A 23,986-nucleotide genomic window follows, 5' to 3' on the forward strand; every position below is an offset into this window, starting at 1 on the left:
ATGACAACAGCCAGAGATGCAAATTTGCACATAAGGTGATTGTTATCAGCCTGTGGCTTGGTGCTAAAAGCTGGGCTCCTTCGAGTGGCAAACTGAAGTCTCACCCGTGGGGTGGATGCACTGCCCAACTGGGACTACAGATTGCTGTTCAAGGGACTTCCCAGCGCTGCTTGGATCTGGATGTAGGTGCTTCCTCAATTCGGTGATGTATAAACCTCTGTCTTTACTATTCTTTCTTAGTTAGTTGTACTATTCTTTTCTTAATTAATATACTGTAATCTTTGTTAATTCAATAAACTCTCTCTAAATGGTTATTTAACTGAGTGTAGAGTGGTTATTTTGCCAATGAATCCTACGAACCTTGAAACCGAAAGTAAGGCTTTCAGCAAAACAAAGAGACTGTCTTTTTTCCCATGTGTATTTTTGCCTCCTTTGTCGTAGATTAATTGACTGTGTGGGTTTATTTCTGGGCTCTGTATTTTATTCCACTGAACTATGTGTCTGTTTTTGTGCCAGTACACACTGTTTTGATTACTGTAGCTGTGTAGTATAGTCTGAAGTCAAGAAGCATGATACCTCCAGTTTTGTTCTTTTATCTCAAGATTGCTTTGGCTATTTGGGGTCTTTTGTGGTTCTATGCAAATTTTAGGATTATTGTTCTAGTTCTATGAAAAAATGCCATGGGTATTTTGATAGGGATTGCATTAAATCTGTAGATTGCTTTAGATAGTATGGATATTTTAACAATATTAATTCTTCCAATCCATGAACACAGGATATCCATCCATTTCTTTGTATTATCTTCAGTTTTCTTCATCAGTGATTTATAGTTTTCAGAGTATAGGTCTTTCACCTCCTTGATTAAGCTGTTCCTAGGTACTTTATTCTTTTTTTTTTTTTTTTTAAACATCTTTATTGAAGTATAATTGCCTTACAATAGTGTATTAGCTTCTGCTTTATAACAAAGTGAATCAGTTATACATATACAATATGTTCCCATTTCTCTTCCCTCTTGCATCTCCCTCCCTCCCACCCTCCCCATCCCACCCCTCTAGGTGGTCACAAAGCACCGAGCTGATCTCCCTGTGCTATGCGGCTGCTTCCCACTAGCTATCTATTTTACATTTCGTAGTGTATATATGTCCATGACACTCTCTTACCCTGTCACATCTCACCCCACCCCCTCCCCATATCCTCAAGTCCATTCTCTAGTAGGTCTGTGTCTTTATTCCCGTCTTGCCACTAGGTTCTTCATGGCCTTTTTTTTTTTTTCCTTAGATTCCGTATATATGTGTTAGCATACTGTATTTGTTTTTCTCTTTCTGACTTACTTCACTCTGTATGACAGACTCTAACTCCATCCACCTCATTACAAATACCTCCATTTCATTTCTTTTTATGGCTGAGTAATATTCCATTGTATATATGTGCCACATCTTCTTTATCCATTCATCTGTCGATGGACATTTAGGTTGCTTCCAGGTCCTGGCTATTGTAAATAGAGCTGCAATGAACATTGTGGTACATGACACTTTTTGACCTATGGTTTTCTCAGGGTATATGCCCAGTAGTGGGATTGCTGGGTCGTATGGTAGTTCTATTTGTAGTTTTTTAAGGAACCTCCATACTGTTCTCCATAGTGGCTGTATCAATTTACATTCCCACCAACAGTGCAAGAGTGTTCCCTTTCCTCCACACCCTCTCCAGCATTTATTGTTTCTAGATTTTTTGATGATGGCCATTCTGACCGGTGTGAGATGATATCTCATTGTAGTTTTGATTTGCATTTCTCTAATGATTAATGATGTTGAGCATTCTTTCATGTGTCTGTAGGCCATCTGTATATCTTCTTTGGAGAAATGTCTATTTAGGTCTTCTGCCCATTTTTGGATTGGGTTGTTCGTTTTTTTGTTATTGAGCTGCATGAGCTGCTTGTAAATCTTGGAGATTAATCCTTTGTCAGTTGCTTCATTTGCAAATATTTTCTCCCATTCTAAGGGTTGTCTTTTGGTCTTGTTTATGGTTTCCTTTGCTGTGCAAAAGCTTTTAAGTTTCATTAGGTCCCATTTGTTTATTTGTGTTCTTATTTCCATTTCTCTGGGAGCTGGGTCAAAAAGAATCTTGCTGTGATGTATGTCATAGAGTGTTCTGCCTATGTTTTCCTCTAAGAGTTTGATAGTGTCTGGCCTTACACTTAGGTCTTTAATCCATTTGGAGTTTATTTTTGTGCATGGTGTCAGGGAGTGTTCTAATTTCATACTTTTACATGTACCTGTCCAATTTTCCCAGCACCACTTATTGAAGAGGCTGTCTTTTCTCCACTGTATATGCTTGCCTCCTTTATCAAAGATAAGGTGACCATATGTGTGTGGGTTTATCTCTGGGCTTTCTATCCTGTTCCATTGATCTATATTTCTGTTTTTGTGCCAGTACCAAACTGTCTTGATTACTGAAGCTTTGTAGTATAGTCTGAAGTCAGGGAGCCTGATTCCCCCAGCTCCATTTTTCGTTCTCAAGATTGCTTTGGCTATTCGGGGTCTTTTGTGTTTCCATACAAATTGTGAAATTTTTTGTTCTAGTTCTGTGAAAAATGCCAGTGGTAGTTTGATAGGGATTGCATTGAATCTGTAGATTGCTTTGGGTAGTAGAGTCATTTTCACAATGTTGATTCTTCCAATCCAGGAACATGGTATATCTCTCCATCTATTTGTATCATCTTTAATTTCTTTCATCAGTGTCTTATAATTTTCTGCATACAGGTCTTTTGTCTCCTTAGGTAGGTTTATTCCTAGATATCTTATTCTTTTTGTTGCAATGGTAAACGGGAGTGTTTTCTTAATTTCACTTTCAGATTTTTCATCATTAGTGTATAGAAATGCAAGCGATTTCTGTGCATTAATTTTGTATCCTGCTACTTTACCAAATTCATTGATTAGCTCTAGGAGTTTTCTGGTAGCCTCTTTAGGATTCTCTATGTATAGTATCATGTCATCTGCAAATAGTGACAGCTTTACTTCTTCTTTTCCGATTTGGATTCCTTTTATTTCTTTGTCTTCTCTGATTGCTGTGGCTAACACTTCCAAAACTATGTTGAATAATAGTGGTGAGAGTGGGCAACCTTGTCTTGTTCCTGATCTTAGTGGAAATGGTTTCAGTTTTTCACCATTGAGGACAATGTTGGCTGTGGGTTTGTCATATATGGCCTTTATTATGTTGAGGAAAGTTCCCTCTATGCCTACTTTCTGCAGGGCTTTTATCATAAATGGGTGTTGAATTTTGTCGAAAGCTTTCTCTGCATCTATTGAGATGATCATATGGTTTTTCTCCTTCAATTTGTTAATATGGTGTATCACATTGATTGATTTGCGTATATTGAAGAATCCTTGCATTCCTGGGATAAACCCCACTTGATCATGGTGTATGATCCTTTTAATGTGCTGTTGGATTCTGTTTGCGAGTATTTTGTTGAGGATTTTTGCATCTATGTTCATCAGTGATATTGGCCTGTAGTTTTCTTTCTTTGTGACATCTTTGTCTGGTTTTGGTATCAGGGTGATGGTGGCCTCGTAGAATGAGTTTGGGAGTGTTCCTCCCTCTGCAATATTTTGGAAGAGTTTGAGAAGGATAGGTGTTAGCTCTTCTCTAAATGTTTGATAGAATTCACCTGTGAAGCCATCTGGTCCTGGGCTTTTGTTTGTTGGAAGATTTTTAATCACAGTTTCAATTTCAGTGCTTGTGATTGGTCTGTTCATATTTTCTATTTCTTCCTGGTTCAGTCTCGGCAGTTTGTGCATTTCTAAGAATCTGTCCATTTCTTCCAGGTTGTCCATTTTATTGGCGTAGAGTTGCTTGTAGTAATCTCTCATGATCTTTTGTATTTCTGCAGTGTCAGTGGTTATTTCTCCTTTTTCATTTCTAATTCTATTGATCTGAGTCTTCTCCCTTTTTCTCTTGATGAGTCTGGCTAATGGTTTATCAATTTTGTTTATCTTCTCAAAGAACCAGCTTTTAGTTTCATTGATTTTTGCTATTGTTTCCTTCATTTCTTTTTCATTTATTTCTGACCTGATCTTTATAATTTCTTTCCTTCTGCTGGCTTTGGGGTTTTTTTGTTCTTCTTTCTCTAATTGCTTTAGGTGCAAGGTTAGGTTGTTTATTCGAGATGTTTCCTGTTTCTTGAGGTAGGCTTGTATTGCTGTAAACTTCCCTCTTAGCACTGCTTTTGCTGCGTCCCATAGGTTTTGGGTCGTCGTATCTCCATTGTCATTTATTTCTAGGTATTTTTTGATTTCCCCTTTGATTTCTTCAGTAATCACTTCATTATTAAGTAATGTATTGTGTAGCCTCCATGTGTTTGTATTTTTTACAGATCTTTTCCTGTAATTGATATCTAGTCTCATAGCGTTGTGGTCGGAAAAGATACTTGATACGATTTCAATTTTCTTAAATTTACCAAGGTTTGATTTGTGACCCAAGATATGATCTATCCTGGAGAATGTTCCATGAGCACTTGAGAAAAATGTGTATTCTGTTGTTTTTGGGTGGAATGTCCTATAAATATCAATTAAGTCCATCTTGTTTAATGTATCATTTAAAGCTTGTGTTTCCTTATTTATTTTCATTTTGGATGATCTGTCCATTGGTGAAAGTGGGGTGTTAAAGTCCCCTACTATGATTGTGTTGCTGTCGATTTCCCCTTTTATGGCTGTTAGTACTTGCCTTATGTATTGAGGTGCTCCTATGTTGGGTGCATAAATATTTACAATTGTTATACCTTCCTCTTGGATCGATCCCTTGATCATTATATAGTGTCCTTCTTTGTCTCTTGTAATAGTCTTTATTTTAAAGTCTATTTTGTCTGATAGGAGAATTGCTACTCCAGCTTTCTTTTGATTTCCATTTGCATGGAATATCTTTTTCCATCCCCTCACTTTCAGTCTGTATGTGTCTGTAGGTCTGAAGTGGGTCTCTTGTAGACAGCATATATATGGGTCTTGTTTTTGTATCCATTCAGCCAGCCTGTGTCTTTTGGTGGGAGCATTTAATCCATTTACATTCAAGGTAATTATCGATATGTATGTTCCTATTCCCATTTTCTTAAATGTTTTGGGTTTGTTATTGTAGGTGTTTTCCTTCTCTTGTGTTTCTTGCCTAGAGAAGTTCCTTTAGCATTTGTTGTAAAGCTGGTTTGGTAGTGCTGAACTCTCTCAGCTTTTGCTTGTCTGTAAAGGTTTTAATTTCTCCATCACATTTGAATGAGATCCTTGCTGGGTAGAGTAATCTTGGTTGTAGGTTCTTCTCCTTCATGACTTTAAGTATATCCTGCCACTCCCTTCTGGCTTGCAGAGTTTCTGCTGAAAGATCAGATGTTAACCTTATGGGGATTCCCTTGTGTGTTATTTGTTTTTTTTCCCTTGCTGCCTTTAATATGTTTTCCTTATATTTAATTTTTGACAGTTTGATTAATATGTGTCTTGGCGTGTTTCTCCTTGGGTTTATCCTGTATGGGACTCTCTGTGCTTCCAGGACTTGATTAACTATTTCCTTTCCCATATTAGGGAAGTTTTCAACTATAATCTCTTCAAATATTTTCTCAGTCCCTTTCTTTTTCTCTTCTTCTTCTGGGACCCCTATAATTCGAATGTTGGTGCGTTTAATGCTGTCCCAGAGGTCTCTGAGACTGTCCTCAGTTCTTTTCATTCTTTTTTCTTTATCCTGCTCTGCAGTAGTTATTTCCACCATTTTATCTTCCAGGTCACTTATCCTTTCTTCTGCCTCAGTTATTCTGCTATTGATCCCATCTAGAGTATTTTTAATTTCATTTATTGTGTTTTTCATCGTTGCTTGATTCCTCTTTAGTTCTTCTATGTCCTTGTTAAATGCTTCTTGCATTTTGTCTATTCTATTTCCAAGATTTTGGATCATCCTTACTATCATTATTCTGAATTCTTTTTCAGGTAGACTACCTATTTCCTCTTCATTTGTTAAGTCTAGTGTGTTTTTACCCTGCTCCTTCATCTGCTGTGTGTTTTTCTGTCGTCTCATTTTGCTTATCTTACTGTGTTTGGGGTCTCCTTATCACAGGCTGCAGGTTTGTAGTTCCCGTTGTTTTTGGTATCTGTCCCCAGTGGCTAAGGTTGGTTCAGTGGGTTGTGTAGGCTTCCTGGTGGAGGGAACTAGTGCCTGAGCTCTGGTGGATGAGGCTGGATCTTGTCTTTCTGGTGGGCACGTCCACGTCTGGTGGTGTATTTTGGGGTGTCTGTGGCCTTATTATGATTTTAGGCAGCCTCTCTGCTAATGGATGAGGCTGTGTTCCTGTCTTGCTAGTTGTTTGGCATAGGGTGTTCAGCACTGTAGCTTGCTGGTCATTGAGTGATGCTGGGTCTTGATGTTGAGATGGAGATCTCTGAGAGATTTTTGCCGTTTGGTATTACGTGGAGCTGGGAGGTCTCTTGTGGACCAGTGTCCTGAAGTTGGCTCTCCCACCTCCGAGGTACGGCCCTGATGCCTGGCTGAAGCACCAAGAGCCTTTCGTCCACACGGCTCAGAGTAAAAGGGAGAAAAAATAGAAAGAAAGAAAGAAAGAAAGAAAGGAAGGAAGGAAGGAAGGAAGGAAGGAGGAAGGAAGGAAGGAAGGAAAGAAAGAAAGAAAGAAAGAAAGAAAGGAAAGAAAGAAAGAAGCTATAATATAGTGAAGTAAAATAAAGCTATTGTAAAGCAAAGCTATACAGACAAAATCTCCCCCAGAAGCATATACATATACACTCACAAAAAAAAAAAGGAAAAGGGGAAAAATTAATATATCCTGCTCCCAAAGTCCACCTCCTGAATTTGGGATGATTCGTTGTCTATTCAGGTATTCAACAGATGCAGGCACATCAAGTTGTTTGTGGAGTTTTAATCCGCTTCTTCTGAGGCTGCTGGGAGAGATTTCCCCTTCTCTTCCCTGTTCGCACAGCTCCTGGGGTTCAGCTTTGGATTTGGACCCGCCTCTGCGTGTAGGTCGCCTGAGGGCGTCTGTTCCCCACCCAGACAGGACGGGGTTAAAGGAGCAGCTGCTTCAGGGGCTCTGGCTCACCCAGGCCGCGGGGAGGGAGGGGTACAGAGGAGGCGGGGCGAGCCTGTGGCGTCAGAGGCCGGCGTGACGTTGCAGCAGCCTGAGGAGCGCAGTGCGTTCTCCCGGGGAAGTTGTCCCTGGCTCACGGGACCCTGGCAGTGGCGGGCTGCACGGGCTCCCGGGAGGGGCGGTGTGGAGAGTGACCTGTGCTCGCACACAGGCTTCTTGGAGGCGGCAGCAGCAGCCCCAGCGTCTCACGCCCGTCTCTGGGGTCCGCGCTGATAGCCGCGGCTCGCGCCAGTTTCTGGAGTTCGTTTAGGCGGCGCTCTGAATCCCCTCTCCTTGCGCGCCGCGAAACAAAGAGGCAAGAAAAAGTCTCTTGCCTCTTCGGCAGCTGCAGACTTTTTCCCGGTCTCCCTCCCAGCCAGCTGTGGTGCGCTAACCCCTTCAGGCTGTGTTCACGCCGCCAACCCCAGTCCTCTCCCTGCGATCCGACCGAAGCCCGAGCCTCTGCTCCCAGCCCCACCCGCCCCGGCGGGGGAGCAGACAAGCCTCTCGGGCTGGTGAGCGCTGCTTGGCGCCGAGCCTCTGTGCGGGAGTCTCTCCGTTTTTCCCTCTGCGCCCCTGTTGCTATGGGATCCGCGCTGTTAGCTGCGGCTCGCGCCCGTCTCTGAAGTTCGTTTAGGCGGCGCTCTGAATCCCCTCTCCTCGCGCACCAGGAAACAGGGAAGAAAAAGTCTCTTGCCTCTTCGGCAGCTGCAGACTTTTTCCCGGACTCCCTCCCGGCTAGCTGTGGTGCGCTAACCCCTTCAGGCTGTGTTCACACCGCCAACCCCAGTCCTCTCCCTGCGACCGAAGCCCGAGCCTCAGCTCCCAGCCCCGCCCGCCCCGGCGGCTGAGCAGACAAGCCTCTCGGGCTGGTGAGTGCTGGTCAGCGCCGAGCCTCCGTGCGGGAAGTGCGGGAATCTCTCCGCTTTGCCCTCCGCACCCCTGTGGCTGCGCTCTCCTCCGTGGCTCCGAAGCTTCCCCCCTCTGCCACCCGCAGTCTCTGCCCACAAAGGGGCTTCCTAGTGCCTGGAAACCTTTCCTCCTTCACGGCTCCCTCCCACTGGCGCAGGTCCCGTCCCTATTCTTTTGTCTCTGTTATTTCTTTTTTCTTTTACCCTACCCAAGTACGTGGGGAGTTTCTTGCCTTTTGGGAGGTCTGACGTTTTCTGCCAGCGTTCAGTGGGTGTTCTGTAGGAGCAGTTCCACGTGTAGATGTATTTCTACTGTATCTGTGGGAAGGAAGGTGATCTCCGCGTCTTACTCTTCCGCCATCTTCTCTCCTCCCCCCACTTTATTCTTTTTGATGTCATTGTAAATGAAATTGTTTTCTTGCTTTCTGTTTCTGATAGTTTATTATAAATGTTTAGAAAATCAATGTATTTCTGTGTATTAATCTGTATCCTGAGACTTCACTGAATTCATTTATTAGTTCTAATAGTTTTTTGATGGAGACTTTAGGGTTTTCTATATATAGTATCATGTCATCTGAAAACGGTGATAGATTTACTTCTTCCCTTCCAATTTGGATGTCTTTTATTTCTTTTCTTATCTGATTGCTGTGGCTAGGACTTCCAATAATATGTTAACCAGAAATGGCAAGAGTAGGTATCCTCATCTTGTTCCTGATCTGAAAGGAAAAACTTTGTTTCTCACCAGTTAGTATAATGTTTGCTGTGGGTTTGTCATAAATGGCCTTTATTATGTTGAGATATGTTCCTTCTTTACCAACTTTGTTGTGCGATTTTATCATATGGTGTTGTTTGTCTAATGCTTTTCTGCATCTATTGAGATGATCATGTGATTTTTATCCTTCATTTTGTTAATGTGTTGTGTCACATTGATTGCTTAGCAGATATGGAACCATCCTCGCATCCCTGGAATATAGCCCACTAGATCATGGTGTGTGATCCTTTTTATGTATTGTTGAATTCAGTTTGCTAATATTTTGTTGAGGATTTTTGCATGTATATTTATGAGAGATATTGGTCTGTAATTTTCTTTTTTGAAGTGTCTTTGTCTAGTTTTGATATCAGCGTAATGGTGGCCTGATAGAATTAATTTGGAATCTTCCCTCCTCTTAAATTTTTTGGAATAGTTTGCGAAGGATTGATATTAACTCTTCTTTATATATTTGCTAGAATTCATCTGTGAAGCCATCCAGTCCTGGGCTTTTGTTTTTTGGGAGTTTTTTGATTAATGATTCAATTTCAGTACCAGTTATTGGTCGGTTCAGATTATCTATCTGTCCCTGATTCAGTCTTAGAAAATTGTATGTTTCTAGGAATTTATCCATTTCTTCTAGATTGTCCAATTTGTTGGCATATAACTATTTATAGTATTCTCTTATGATTGTTGTATTTCTCTGATATCCATTGTAGTTTCTCTTCTTTCATTTCTTATTTTGTTTAATTGGGTTCTATCGCTTTTTTTTCTTGATGAGCCTGGCTACAGGCTTATTAATTTTCTTTATCTTTAAAAAAACAGCTCTTGATTTTATTGGTCATTTCTACTGTTTTTTGGTCTCTATTTCCACTCTGATCTTTATTATTGTCTTCCTTCTGCAGACTTTAGGCTTTGTTCTTCTTTTTCTAATTCTTTTAGATGGTAGGTTAGGTTGCTTATTTAAGATTTTTCTTGTTTCTTGAGGTAGTCCTGTATGTCTGTAAACTTCCCTCTTAGAACTGCTTTTGCTGTATCCCATCGATTTAAGGAAGCTTTGTTTTTATCTTCATTTGTCTCAAGTTATTTTCTGATTTCCTCTTTGATTTTATTGTTGATCCGTTGGTTTATTAGTAGCCTGTTGTTTAGTCTCCACAGTTTTGTGTTTTTCCCATTTTTCTTCCTGTAATTGATTTATATGTTTATACTGTTGTGGTCAGAAAAGATGCTTGACATAATTTCTATCCTCTTAAGTTGGGACTTGTTTTGTGGCCTAGCATGTGATATGTCCTGGAGAACATTTCATGTACACTTGAAAAGAATGTGTATTCTGCTATTTTTGGATGGAATGTCCTGTAGATATCATTTAAATCCAACTGGTCTAATGTGTCATTTAAGGCCACTGTTTCCTTAATGCTTTTCTGTCTGGATGATATGTGGGCTGTTAAAATTCCCTACTACTATTGAATTATTGTCAAATTCTCCCTTTATGTCTATTAATATTTGCTTTATATATTTGGATGCTCCTATATTAGGTGCATATGTTAACAAATATTATATCCTCTTCTTATATTGAGCTCTTTATCATTATATATACAATGCCCTTCTCTGTCTTGTATTATAGATTTTAAGTTTACTTTGTCTGATATGAGTTTTACTATCCCAACTTTCTTTTCCTTTCCATTTGCAAGGGTTAATTTTTCCATCTCCTCATTTTCAATCTGTGTGTATCTTTAGCTCTGAAGTGAATCTCTTATACACATACGTAGATGAATCATGATTTTTATTCAGTTAGCCCCCCTATGTCTTTTGATTAGAGCATTTAGTCCATTGACATTTAAAGTGATTATTAAATGTGTACTTACTGCCATTTTGTTACTTGTTTTCAGGGTGTTTTTGTAGTTCTCCTCTGTTCTTTTCTTCTGCCTTTAGTCTCTTCCCTTGTGGTTTGATGATTTTCTTTAGCATTGTTTGTGTTCCTTTCTCTCTAGTTTTTGTGTATCTATTGTAGGTTTTTGATTTTTGGTAACTATGGAGTTCATATAGTCATTTAAGTTCAAACATTCTCAAAGCTCTGCCTAAACTTCCTGCCACATTTTGTGTTTTTGATGTCATATTTTACATCTTTATGTCTATCCCTTAACTATGTATTGTAGTTAAGAGTTGATTTAGTCATTTTTTTCTCTTTTCAGTCTTCATAGCAGCTTATTTAAGTGGTTGATTCACAGCCTTTACCTTTACCACTAGGATTTTTCCCTTCCTATAATTTCTTTTTGTTGTGGCCTTTTCTTTCTCACTTAAAGAAAACCCTTTAACACTTCTTGTGTAGTCAGTTTAGTATTGATGAACTCTTTTAATTTTTGCTTGTCTGAGAAGCTTTTTATCTCTCCTTCAATTCTGAATGATAACCTTGCTGGGTAGGGTGTACTAGATTATAGGTTTTTCCCTTTCAGCATTTTAAATATATCATGCCACTCCCTTGTGGCTTGCAAAGTTTGTGCTGAAAAATAGCTGATAGCCTTATGGGAGTTCCCTTCCATGTGACTTTTTTTTTTTTTTTTTCTTGCTGCCTTTAAAATTATCTCTTTAACTTTTCCATTTTAATTATGGTATACGTTAGTCTGGGTTTCTTTGTATTCACCTTGTTTAGGACTCTGTGCTTCCTGTACCTGAATATCTGTTTCCTTCTTCACATTTGGGCTGTCCTCAGCCATAATTTCATCAAATACATTTTCTACCCTTTTCTCTCTCTCTGCTCCTTGTGGGACCCCTATAATATAAAGGTTAGTATGCTTAATGTTGTCCCAGAGGTCCCTTAAACTATTCTTTTTTTTTAAATTTGTTTTTCTTTTTGCTGTTCTGATTGGGTTATTTCCATTATTCTGTCTTCCAGATCACTTATGTGTAATTCTGTATCACCTAATCTCCTGTTAATTCCTCTAGTGTATTTTTCATTTCAGTAATTGTCTTCTTTACCTCTGACTGGTTCTTTTTTTATATATTCTAGTTCTTTGTTAAAATTCTCACTGTGTTCATCTATTCTTTTCCCAAGCTCAGTTAGCATTCTTATTACTATTGCTTTGATCTCCTTATCACGTAAATTATTTATCTCTGTTTTACTAGGGTATTTTTCAGGGCTTATTTTTTGTTGTTCTTTCATTTGAAACATATTCATCTGTCTTCTCATTTTGTTTTACTTTATCTGTCTCTATGAAATTAGATAAAACAGTTACCTATTCTGGTCTTGAAGGTGTGTCTGTATGGGAGCATTCCTATGCAGTCTCTGTATGCACAGTGGCTTTGGTGAGAGAGCTGGATCTGAAGTAAACATGGGCCATGTCTTCCCCCAGGTGTGCTTGCAGCCACTGACTTGGTGGGAGGTAGGGATGGAGTTGGAGGGGTTAGAGGAAGAACCAGGTCAAGCCTAGCCTTCTTCTATGCTCAGTGACTGTCAGTTCCCTATGAAGGGTAAATTCAGGGCACAAGGGGCTAGAGCAGGAGCCCTGAGAGAGTTGGGTTTCTCCTGAGTGCTTTGACAGTTTCTACATTGGTTTGGGGCATGGCCAGGGCCTGAGGTCTTGCAGCGGCACTTCTCTGCTGGTTTCATTTTTTCCCTGGTTTGCGTGCCTTTGTTAGAGGCTGGTTGGGACTAGATGGGTTGATGCCACACCACTGAGCTGGCTTCACTCCCACCCAAGCGTGTACAGCGAAATGCACTCCAGTGATTATCGTCTCTGCCCTGGAGCTAGTTTCACTCCCTCCTGAGTGTGTGCACTGAAGCCTGTGCTGGCAGTAGCCCTCTCTGCCCTGGTCAGAGGCAGTGCTGGGGTCCAGGCCAACTCGATTCCCTCCAAGTATGCATATGCTCATTGGCAATGGCAGCCTCCACCTTACTGAGGAATAGTGCCAGAGCAAAAGGAACTGGAGCTGGAGCCTGGGGGACACACTGGGGACATTCTGGCAAGCCAACCAGAGCCCCAGGCAGTTTTCAATAGCTGTTTCCTTGCAGTGACTGAGAGCAAGCAAGTCTGTTTGCACACTCTTCATGAATAGAGTCTTGGTTTCTTACTGCTCTTCAATAAGTCCTGCTGTTTTTCAAACCAGCTAAGAGGGCTTGTCTTCCCAGTGTCAGACCCCAGGGTTGTGGTGCTTAATATGTGACTCAAACCCTTTGCTCCTCAGGGAGGATTCTTGAGCCTACAATATCCTCCTCCTCTTCTATGCACTCCTCTAGGGGTTTGGGTCCCAACCAGATCACTTCTCTGTTCCTGCAGGACTCCGTGTGGGTCATTCTTTACAGCTTTGATCACGGAGGAGCCATCTTTCTAGTCCCCAGATAGATTTCAGCAAGAGTTGCTCTATATGTAGTTGTAATTCTGATGTGTTCATGACGGGAGTTGAACCCTGTGTCCTCCTACTCTACCATCTCCATCTCTCCTTAATTACAATAATTATGTGTTCTATTTTATCTACAAATGCATATCTTTGTGATGTATTTCTTATTTTATCCTTTATATATTGAGTTTTACCTAGTTTTTTTAAGAAATTGAATTTCTCTAATTGTGTTCTCATTTTACTTATTTTTTTTAATACTTTAAAATTTTTAGGACAGTTTTTGATTTAAAGAAATATTGTGAGTTAGTACAAAGAGATCCTACATAACCTGCACCCATTTTCCCCTATTATTAACACCTTACATTAGTATAGTACATTTGTTAGTATTAATGAAACAAGATTGACACATTATCATTAACTAAGTCAGTACTTTATTCAGATTCCACTAGGTTTTACCTAATATTCTTATTCTTTTCCCAGATCCCATACAGAATACCATATTACGTTTGGTCATATGTTTGCTTAAGTTCCTCTTGACTGTGATAGTTTCTCAGACTTTCACTCTTTTTAATGACCTTGATAATTAGATGAGTAATGGTTAGGCATTTCATAGAGTATCTCTCAAATGAGGTTTGTCTGATATTTTTCTTATAATTAGACTGGGATTAAAGATTTGGGGGAGGCAGACCACAGAGGTTAAAAGGCCAAACTCATCATCTTATATCAAGGGTACACATATCACTGTTGATGCTAATTTTGATCACCTGGCTGAGGTAATGTAAAGTTACATTTTTTTTTTTTTTGGCCTTTTTCTATTTTGCACTTTTTGAAAATAAATAAATATACAGAGCTCACAATTAAGCAATAGGAGTTATGTTCCACTTTCTTGAGGGTGGAATATATAGATACATTTTGGAAATTTTTTGGCAAAAAAAATTTGCCTAATCTCTTGCCTATTGAATAAATTTATTTATTTGGTCTGGTTTATGTTCTAATACTATCTCATTATGTTTCTCAAATTGTCACTAGCCCCTAGCAATTATTAAATCCAGCCAAACACCGTTTGGTTTCAAGGTCTGAGAATAATTCTTTATGGCTCCCAGCAAAGCCCTCTGGGCTATTGGCTTCATCATCTGTGCTTGATGAAACACAGCTTGATGATCCCACCCTCAGTGTCATCCTTCTTTTTTTTGGAAGCTACCATGTATGTAGAACTGAGTAGATGTATCAACCTGGTTTTTGCCTAAAATTTAGATCATCTGGCAGCCTTCTTTCATTTTTTTCACTCTCTTTATCCCTTTAATCCAAGCTGATAGTGTTTTTGCTAGTATAAAATTTTCATGAGCCTTGTAGGTCTCCTTTGTAACTCCATGAAACATGAATCTTCTCCATTGACCTTTTGTGGACAGTCCTATCTCTACCCTTGAATTCTTCAGAGATGGCTGAGAGGATTTATACATGCCTAATTTCTTCAAAGAACCTTCTGTGTGATTGAATAATCTTTTAATTCTTCTGCGACACTAGCAAAAGATTGTCCAGAAATACTCTGAGATTTCTCTCCAGAGCAAATGGGCCTGAAAGTGACTCTCTTATGGCCTGAAAGTGACTCTCTTAATTATAGCATCTTTTGCAATCTGGATAGACTGGGAATTTTCCAAATCATCAAATTCTGGCTCTTTTTTATTTATTTAAAAGTTCTTCCCTCAAATTAATTCTTTCTTCTCACATTTTTTGTTACAAGTAGTAAGAAGAATCTAGGCCATTCCTTCAATACTTTGCTTTGAAATCTCCTCAGTTAAATAGTATAGTTCATTGTTTACAAGTTATATTGTTTCAGGACACACTTCAGCTAAGCTTTCTGCCACTACATAACAAGTTTCCCTTCCTTCCAGTTTCCAATAACATATTTCTCATTTTTGTGTCAGCCCTCACTGAGAGTATCTTTTTCATCTGTATTTCTACTAACAGTTTGTTAAGAGCAGTTTGGGTATTCTCTGAGATCATATATGTTTTCTCTACCGTGCTCCTCACGTCCTTCTAAGCCTCCACTAGCAAAGTCTTTACCATCCACATTGCTAATGACAGTCTGTTGGAGGCAATCTGGGCTTTGTCAGTCATGCTCCTCAAATGTCTTTCATCTTCTGCTCATTGTGAAATTCTAAATAAACTTCCAAACCCACATCTTTACATATTAAACAGGTACTAAAATCTGGTTTAGTTTGCAATTGGTATGGAAAATTACTGCATACTTGGTGGCTTAAAACTCTTCAAATTTGTTATCTTGAATTAGTGATCAGAATACTGAAATGAAAATCACTTGGCTAAAATGAAAGTATCAGCAGGACAGCATTTCTTTCTGGAAGCTCTAAGGGAGAATCTGTTTTCATGCTTTTTCCAGGTTCTGGAGACACTCATATTCCTTCACTCATGGTACCTTTCTATCTTCAAATGCAACAAGGCTAGTCTAGTCTTTCTTATATAACATCACTCTGACACTGATTTTGACTCTTCCGTTTCCCTCTTTAACAGTTTAAGGGCCCTTGTGATTTAGTTGGATCAACTAGAATAATCCAGGAAAAGCTCCCTATTTTATTATTCGTTGATTAAAAGTCTTAATTCCATTTGCAATTTTAAATCCTCCTTGCCATGTAACCTGGCATATTGACAGATTCCAAAGATTAGGACATAGAAATATTTGAAAGATCATTACTCTTCTTATTACATATTGTTAATTGTATTCTTTTGCATTTTAAATTCCAACTGTTCATTGGTGATATGTAGGAAAATAATTGAATTTTATATATCAATCTTATATCCTACAACTTTATTATACTTGCTTATAAGTTACAAGAGGTTTTTTGTTTGATTCTTTGGAATATTCTATATGAACAATTATGTCATCTACAAACAAAGGCAACCTAATTTTTTTCTTCCCAATCTGTGTAGTTTTTATTTCCTTTTCATGTCTTATTACTCTACACAGGGCTTCTAGTACAATGCTGAATAGGAGTTTTGAGAGAGGAAATCCTTACCTCATTACTGATATTGTTGGGGGTGGGGAGAATCCAGTTTCTCACCATTAAATATGATGTTAAGTGTAAGCTTTTTATAGATGTGAGACAGTTCCCCACTATCCTTAGTTTGGTGGTAGTTTTAGTCATAAATTATGTTGGATTTTGTTACATACTTTTTCTATATTATTTGATATGATTATATGATTTTCTGTCTTTTCTGTAGATGTGATGGATTATAGTTATTGATTTTGAAATGCTGAGCTAACCTTACATAGCTAGAAAGATCCCACTGAATATACTACATAATTCTTTTTATACTTTTTAAAAATTTAATTTGCTAATGTCTTGTTTAGGGCATTTATACCTATTTTCATGAGTTTTGCCTTATTACAAGTTCTTTTTGTATTTTTAGTATTAGGGTGATACTAATAGGGTATTAACATAATTCTAACTCATAGAATGAATTAAATTTTTGGTAGGACTTTACCCATAATCACATGAGCCAATTCTTATAATAAACGTCCTCTTATATATTTATATATATCCTATTGATTTTGTTTCTCTGGAGAACGCTGACTAATCATACACATGATATTCCTAGGTGTGGATTTGTTCATATTTGTTTTATATTTTATTCTCTTAGCTTCCTGGATCTGTGGCTTTGTGTCATCATTGATTTTTCAAAAGTTTTGGCCATTGTGTCAAACATATTTCTATTCTGTTCTCCCTTATCCTCCTTCTTGCATTCCAATTATTCATATGTTATGCCTTTTGAAGTTGTTCCACAGTCCATGGATGTTCTTTTTACCTCTTTTTATTTTTTTCTCTTTGTATTTCAGTTTGGGGAGTTTTGATTGACCAATATTCATCCTCATTGATATTTTCCTCTGGTGGGTCCAGTCTACTATTGAGCCCAACCAACACATAGTTCATTTCTGGTTTTGGTTTCAGATTTTTAGCATTTCCTTTTGATTTTTTTTAGTTTCCATCTCTCTGCTTGCATTACTTATCCATTCTTGCATGTTGTCTGCGTTTTCTATTACCACCCTTAATATATTAATCAGAGTTATTATACATTCCCTTTCTGATAATTCCAAAATCTTTGTCATATATGAATCTGGTTCAGATTCTTTCTTTGTCTATTCAAGGCAGTATTATTTTTTGTTTTTAACATTTTTAGCTGAAAGGCAAACATGGTGTATTAGGTAATAGAAACCGAGATAAACAAACCTTTACTGTGAGGCTTTATTCTAATATGGCTAAGAGTGTGCTATTTCATATTATCTATAGCTGCAGTTGCTAGGGGCTTCAAATTACTCTGGTGTGTAGTGTTTTGTCTCCCCTGGATCTTTGGACTTCCCTGAGACCTCCTCTCAGAGTGGTTTTTTTTTTTTTTACCTTAAATCTTTTTCAAATAATCCACTCTTATTTTAATGGAGTTCTACTTGTTTAGTGGTAATATGTGGTGGAGGATAGGCTTTCCATTATCTTATGGTTAAATCTCTGACTTTCATTGAGCTAGTGTCTCTGGGCTGTAACCTTCACAAGTGTTACTTATCTCCAAACCATTCCCTTAGGCTGGACATGAGAGCTAGAGAGAAACTGAGGTTGAATAATGTCCCTTACCTCATGTCAGATGAAGCTCTGGTAAAGTCACCCCCAACCCCAAGTAAGCCTTTCTTATAGAGAATCCTCTGGATGTATTTCACAATGGTTAATGTTTTTTCTCCCTGTGCCAGAGCTTGCAAGGGATCTTTCTTAGCTTTTTATGATGAGTTTCTGGTAAATCTGGTAAGATAGGTAGGTAGGTAGATAGATAGATGTGTATGTATATATACATGTAAGTATTTATCTGGTATATGTACATATATAGATATCACTGAAAGTTGGAGAGGGCATTGACATGACTGAGGCTCATACCTTCAAACTATCCCACACTCAGCTTGCAGAAATTTATAAATGTCACCCTTCGTGTTCCTACCAATGTATTGCTCCAGCAGCTTCTGCTCCAGGTAAGCAGGTCTTGGCTCTATCTTTATTCACCTGTATCTTCAGATCTGTGGGTAGTGATTTGCCCTGCAAACCCAGTTTTCTGAGGAGTCCAAGACAAGTCTTTAACTTTTTGTATTTTCAGCTCTTAATTTACTATAATAATGGAATAACAACTTCCAAGCTCCTTACGTGTTAGGGCTGCTACTTATTTATTAAGATGTGTTCTATTCTAAAATGCCACTCTGTTAGCAGAGTTCTTTGGGATTGAGTTAATATTTAAACTCAAACAGCACCAGTGTTACCTAGGTTTTGAAAAGGGTGCAGGTTAAGAAATAACACAGCATTCATTGTATCAGAATAAATGATATATCATGACTCAAGAAACAACTTTTGCCCCCCAATTTTTTCTTGAGCACAAGATGATCTGAATGTATGTGACTACCTCCGATCAGGGAAATCTAACTGAGGGAGTTATTTAAGCATATATACCTAGTCACACAATTCCCTCTGGTGCATGTAACTTGCTGTCACAGGATTCACTCAGCTCCCTCAGAAGTGCTATTAACCCTCATTCTCTGAAACACCTGTATCTCATCAATACAAGTTATCCTTTACTCAGTCTTAATAATGACATTGGTACATAGTTTCAAATATATTTTCATGTGTCATGTATCTGGTATAGGTAAATCCTTAAAATATCTTGGATTTAATATTGAAAGGGGCTTTGACTAAAGAGCAAATCTGCAGACATTTTTGAAGCTAGGAAAGGGCAGAAAACCAACTCTGAACCATTTTCTTCCATACTATCTTATATTCCAAAGTTTTTCTTCTGAGAATGCTGTTTACTGCTTTGAAGATACAGGGCAATGGAGTAGCATCTTCAATCTACTGAGAGGAAAATACTTCAACCCAAGAGTCCCACTTCAGCCCAAGTTTTAAATCTATTAATATTTTTACTTTTTAAACTAAGATATTTCTTGCTTTTGTGGTCAGTAATTAGGGAATCTGCTATAACTATATTCTACTTTATTTTATCTACTGTATTCTTAAATAATAAAACCCAAATTCTCAGTTATTAAAATTAATTTTCATTCTTAATTTCCCTCTCTTGCTTTTAAAAAATTTGGTTTTCTTCATTTTCTCTTATTAGTTTTCTTTAATTGGAAATGGGTTTTTATCTTCCTGTCTGTCTGAAAGTTTGTCACTTTTTAGTGACTTGTTGTTTTTATTTGCCAATTCATTGTATTTCATTATATTGTTGCAGTTTCCTAACAATTGTTGAGAGATGAAAAATTCTCCTTTTCCTCAGGCATCTAGAACAAAGAATGTAGGCAGTCAGTCCCCTGCTGAGAAACTGTAAGAAGTCTTCCTGATTTAAGATACATCTATATTAGCCACCTTATGAGGCAGGAAAGATAGCACAACTCTTCTGCCCTGTCACAGGAGGTGATAGCTAATTTTGGACTTGGAAAATTTGGGGAGAGTTCACAGAACTTATTATTGGTTTAGAGGTGGGGTATGATATAAATAGTGGAACCAGTAATGATTGAACTGGTGGCAGTTCTCTCTCTTACAGCAGCATCCAATACAAACATGCATAACTTTCTGTTACCGAACCAAACTTGGGTCTGCTCGCCATCATGCAGTAAAGCCAAGCTACTGACGCCAGCTTGTGGTGTAGGAAGTGCAGTGTTTATGGGAGGCACCATACAAGGAGGCCCAGTACCTCATGCTCTACAAAACCCAAACTACCCCATGGGTTTCAGGGAAGCATTTTTAAAGGCAAGGTGAGAGAGGGGAGCCAGAGGGTGTGTGATCAGCTCATGCACAATTCTCTTATTGGTTGATGGTGTGGTAACAGGGTGGTGTCCCAGGGTTTAACATTATCAATCTTCAGGCTCCAGCCAGTCTGGGGGCAACATGCTCATGGTCATCATGTAGTTAACTTCTTCCTTTTGGTGGGGGCTGTAGTATCTGTAAAACAACTTAGAAATGTGCATCAGATACTGTTATCTGTGTACTTCAGGGAGGAGCTAAAGATTCTGTGACTGACACATAGCTGATTTACTGTTTAAATTGTTACCAGTTCTCCTGGCCCAGCTGCTTCTTTTGTCACTACATGTTCACATCCTTTCAATCATTAATTATTGAGCCAGGCTTTTGTGACTTAGGGGAGGCCTGGGAGACTACAGCTTTTCTACAACAAGAGGCAGGGAGAGGACATGGTGGGGAGGAGGTCTGTCACAGGAAGGCCCCATAGGGTCCTGCTTGGCTACATTTCTACTTTCATCCTCAGAGTGTAGTTATATCAACCATTGTTGTTATATCAGCATTCTGTTTTTACATTATTTTACTTGTGAAAATGTTTTTCCACAGATGAGCCATATAGAATGGCATTTTGTTTCATAGAAAATATTTTTATTTCCCTGGAAATAATAAATTTCTCAATTTTGTTCATTTTTTATGTATTTAACATATTCTAAAAGTAATAAACTCTTATTATAAGGTAAAATTCCTCAAGTAACATACTAATTCCATTTTTCTCTCCCCAACATACTTCAGCATTCCTTCATCGTCTTTTCAGTCTGGGTATGTGCTTTCTAAGTCTGCTCTATATTATTTTAAATGACTGGGAAATTTTTTCTGTCATTTGGAGTTGTCTTTCTCCCCTTTCTTGAGTTGGACCTGTTTTTTGCAAAAACCCATGTCTTCCTAAATTACTTTTGTCTTCTTGAGTTACTTAGTTCCCTATTTTGTTGCAAAAAATCATTTTGTGGTTAAAATGAGTAAAAATGTACAGGAAGTAAGTTTTTGTGATCTTTGAGATCTTGTGGAATGAAAATATATTTCAACTATATATCTGCTCTGTTTAGTTTTTTCCTCTTATTTCTTTCTAATTGTTTTTGCCTAAACTTTTTTTGCTTGGAGTATTTTTGAATTATATACTAATAAGCTGTATGGAAGCTCTCTGGGCACTGATGATCCTTACCATAGAAACTGATAGGTCAGTAAACTGGGTCTTTCGTTGGAGAATCCACTAAAATTAGTATACAGTTGTCCTTTTCTCTTGGCCAAATTAGTTTCCTCAGAAAGAAATTATCACTCTTCTGCCTCAGAGAATGTAAACTTAGATTTTATTATTCTGAGAGAAATCTAAAAGAAAGAACTTGGAGGTGTCAAAGTCCACTGTGAAAATTTTCACTTAACCTATGTGTTTTTAATAGGGCACCTCATTGTCATTCTCACCTGTGTCTAGTATTCATATTCTGGTATTTATTTTTTTGAGTATCAGAGAGTAAACTATTTACTTCTGCCAACATTTGGGAGGGACAATTGCTTGATGATAGGGCTGGAAGAAGGGCTCTGGGGGTTAACCTTCTCCTTAACAAGATATTTAATCAATGCTCCTTTTTTTAGATTTTAATATACAGATTTTAAAATTACCCAAATTTGCAATTCTTTGTACTTTTCAGAGTTTTCTGTAGAACATTGCTCTTTATTTCCACTGTGCTGACAGTTAATTTTTATTTAAAAATTTTTAAAAATCTGATTTGCTAAGTCATTTCATTTGTCTGTCTTCTTTATACCCTCCAAAGTTTTACTGACATTTACAGTGTGCTTTTACCTCCTTTCCCATTATCTTTCTATTTCTTTTTGTTTTAATTTGTTTGCTTTTGTTTTCTGTTTTTAATTTTAGAGCTATAATGTCAGAAATATTTTCACCCAGTTTGGTCTAACAATATATTATCTGCCCTTAGTTTGCAGAGTTGAATGAAGAACATGTAACAAAGAGAAAAATAATTTAAAGTATGCCCTTATATCTTTTATAATTAGAAAAGTATGCCTTATAAAAAGGAAAATACAAGCTAAACAAAAAACCAAAAAGATATTTATGCCTACTTTGAAGTCTTCTCCAGATAAAATTTGAACCAAGAGTATTTAAGAGAGGTGAAAAATATATTTGGATCAAAAATAAAATGATATGATCTTTCAACTGAGTTTTGCACCTTGGGGAATGGCGTTGCAGTTGCTTCTATCTTCACTCAAAATTTCCATTATGGAGCCCATTACTTTGTAGATTAATTTTTTTGGTATGATTTAACATATCTTATTACATTTCTTATTACATCCTAAGACTGATATGCTCTCTGAGGCTCCTCTAGACTTTGAATTTTAGAGGTATATGAACATTTTCAGATATCTCAGGCATAATTTTATTTTTTTTATATAACAAAAATATACACATTCACTTTTTTCCCATGGTACATACATTTTATTTGTAATCTACTCAGTATACCCATACCACTGCTAGATAACAGGAGAAAAAAAAAGTATATATGTATTTCCATACAGAGGATGCAGTGAGGATGAGAAATCAAGATGCATTACAGAAAGCATAATAGAAAACCATAGGATGTGAATTATCCTCTGTTACTGCTTGGGGATGTTGTCTCACAATTGTCATTTAAAATAAGGTACAATGGGGTTCCCTTGGCTCTCTGCCCTGGAGATTGCATGAAGGGTTCCCTCAGCTCTCTAATCTCGGTTTAACTATTTGTTAATCCCATGGGTAACTCATTCTGCCAGGCGGCTTCCCTCCTCTTCTTCCCTGCTTACTACATGCTTTACCATTACTGCACTTACTTAGTTTAATATCTTCATAAATAACAAAAATTTACCAAATTTTCCAAAGGCAATTTGGAACTTCAGTGACCTCTTTGGGAAACTTGAGGCCTTCCCAAACTGGCTTATCCAGGACTTGCCCCTTCCCATCACTTCCATTCCTTCTTCCTCCTTTTACTACCTTTGTTCTTCCCTGCAGCTCGCTTAAGTCCTTTGATCTGTCCCCCTTCAACGTCCCTGCCCGACTTTTCTCTTCCCACTCCAGTCCCTCAGCTTCCTATAGTCGCTAGAGCTTTAGGCCTCCTGACTCTATTGGGGGACTCTCAGAGGCAACCACCTGAGGCTGAAAAAGCTAACTGGAAATAGACTGGCTATTTTATCCACTCAGATGTCTTTGGAGACACCCAGATGGCTGCTGGGTATCTCTTTGGTTCCTCTCCCCGTATTTATTCCACAACCTCCATAGGATTACACGTCAGGTCAAAGAGAACGGTGGGAAACTCTAAGCCCTCATATTGAACAGATAACCTCAACTTGTTCCATCAGTCAGAATAATCCTGATTAATAATATAAAGTGGGGCAAAGACAAGGGCCAAAACTCTGTTATATAAACCAGGGAGTTTTGTATTTCTGTGTTTATGCATGACTCAACTAAAATGTTAGAATGAAAGCTATAAGATCTCTATATGTATCTGTCTGTATGTTTATGTATGTATATATGTTATGAATATGCGATATTTTCCAAACTTCAGATGGCATTACCAAATTGTTCAAATATCCTGACAACTTTTGATATTTTGCCTTCCCCACATCTAATCCCAATTGATATCTTTTATACCCAAAATTGACTTTGGGGTTTCCCAGAGGGCCACTGGAAAATCACAAAGGATTTGTTCTTTCATGTTGTAAAAAGGGTGCTAAAAATAATTAGGTTTATTTAATATTATATAAATGATTATATAAATTGCATGGGGAGTGTTGTCAAAAAATACTTAGACTTCCCTAGATTAAAGTTGTTTGGGTAAAATGTTATTAATATAAATATTTCAAAAATTACTAAAAAAAATGAAATAAAATAAGGTGCAGTAAGGCATGGTGTGATCTCCTTGGTGGTTTGGCTTCGAGATAGGTTTTCTAAATACTCTAAGAGAAAAACGTTACTGCAAAGAAACAAATAAGCAAAAAGAATGGGGAAGCATTTATTATTAACTTGTAAAAAGTGTCATTTGAAGATATATCACAATACAATGTGGTAATC

Source organism: Balaenoptera ricei, chromosome 1 (genome assembly GCF_028023285.1).
Source record: "Balaenoptera ricei isolate mBalRic1 chromosome 1, mBalRic1.hap2, whole genome shotgun sequence".
Classification (NCBI taxonomy): domain Eukaryota; kingdom Metazoa; phylum Chordata; class Mammalia; order Artiodactyla; family Balaenopteridae; genus Balaenoptera; species Balaenoptera ricei.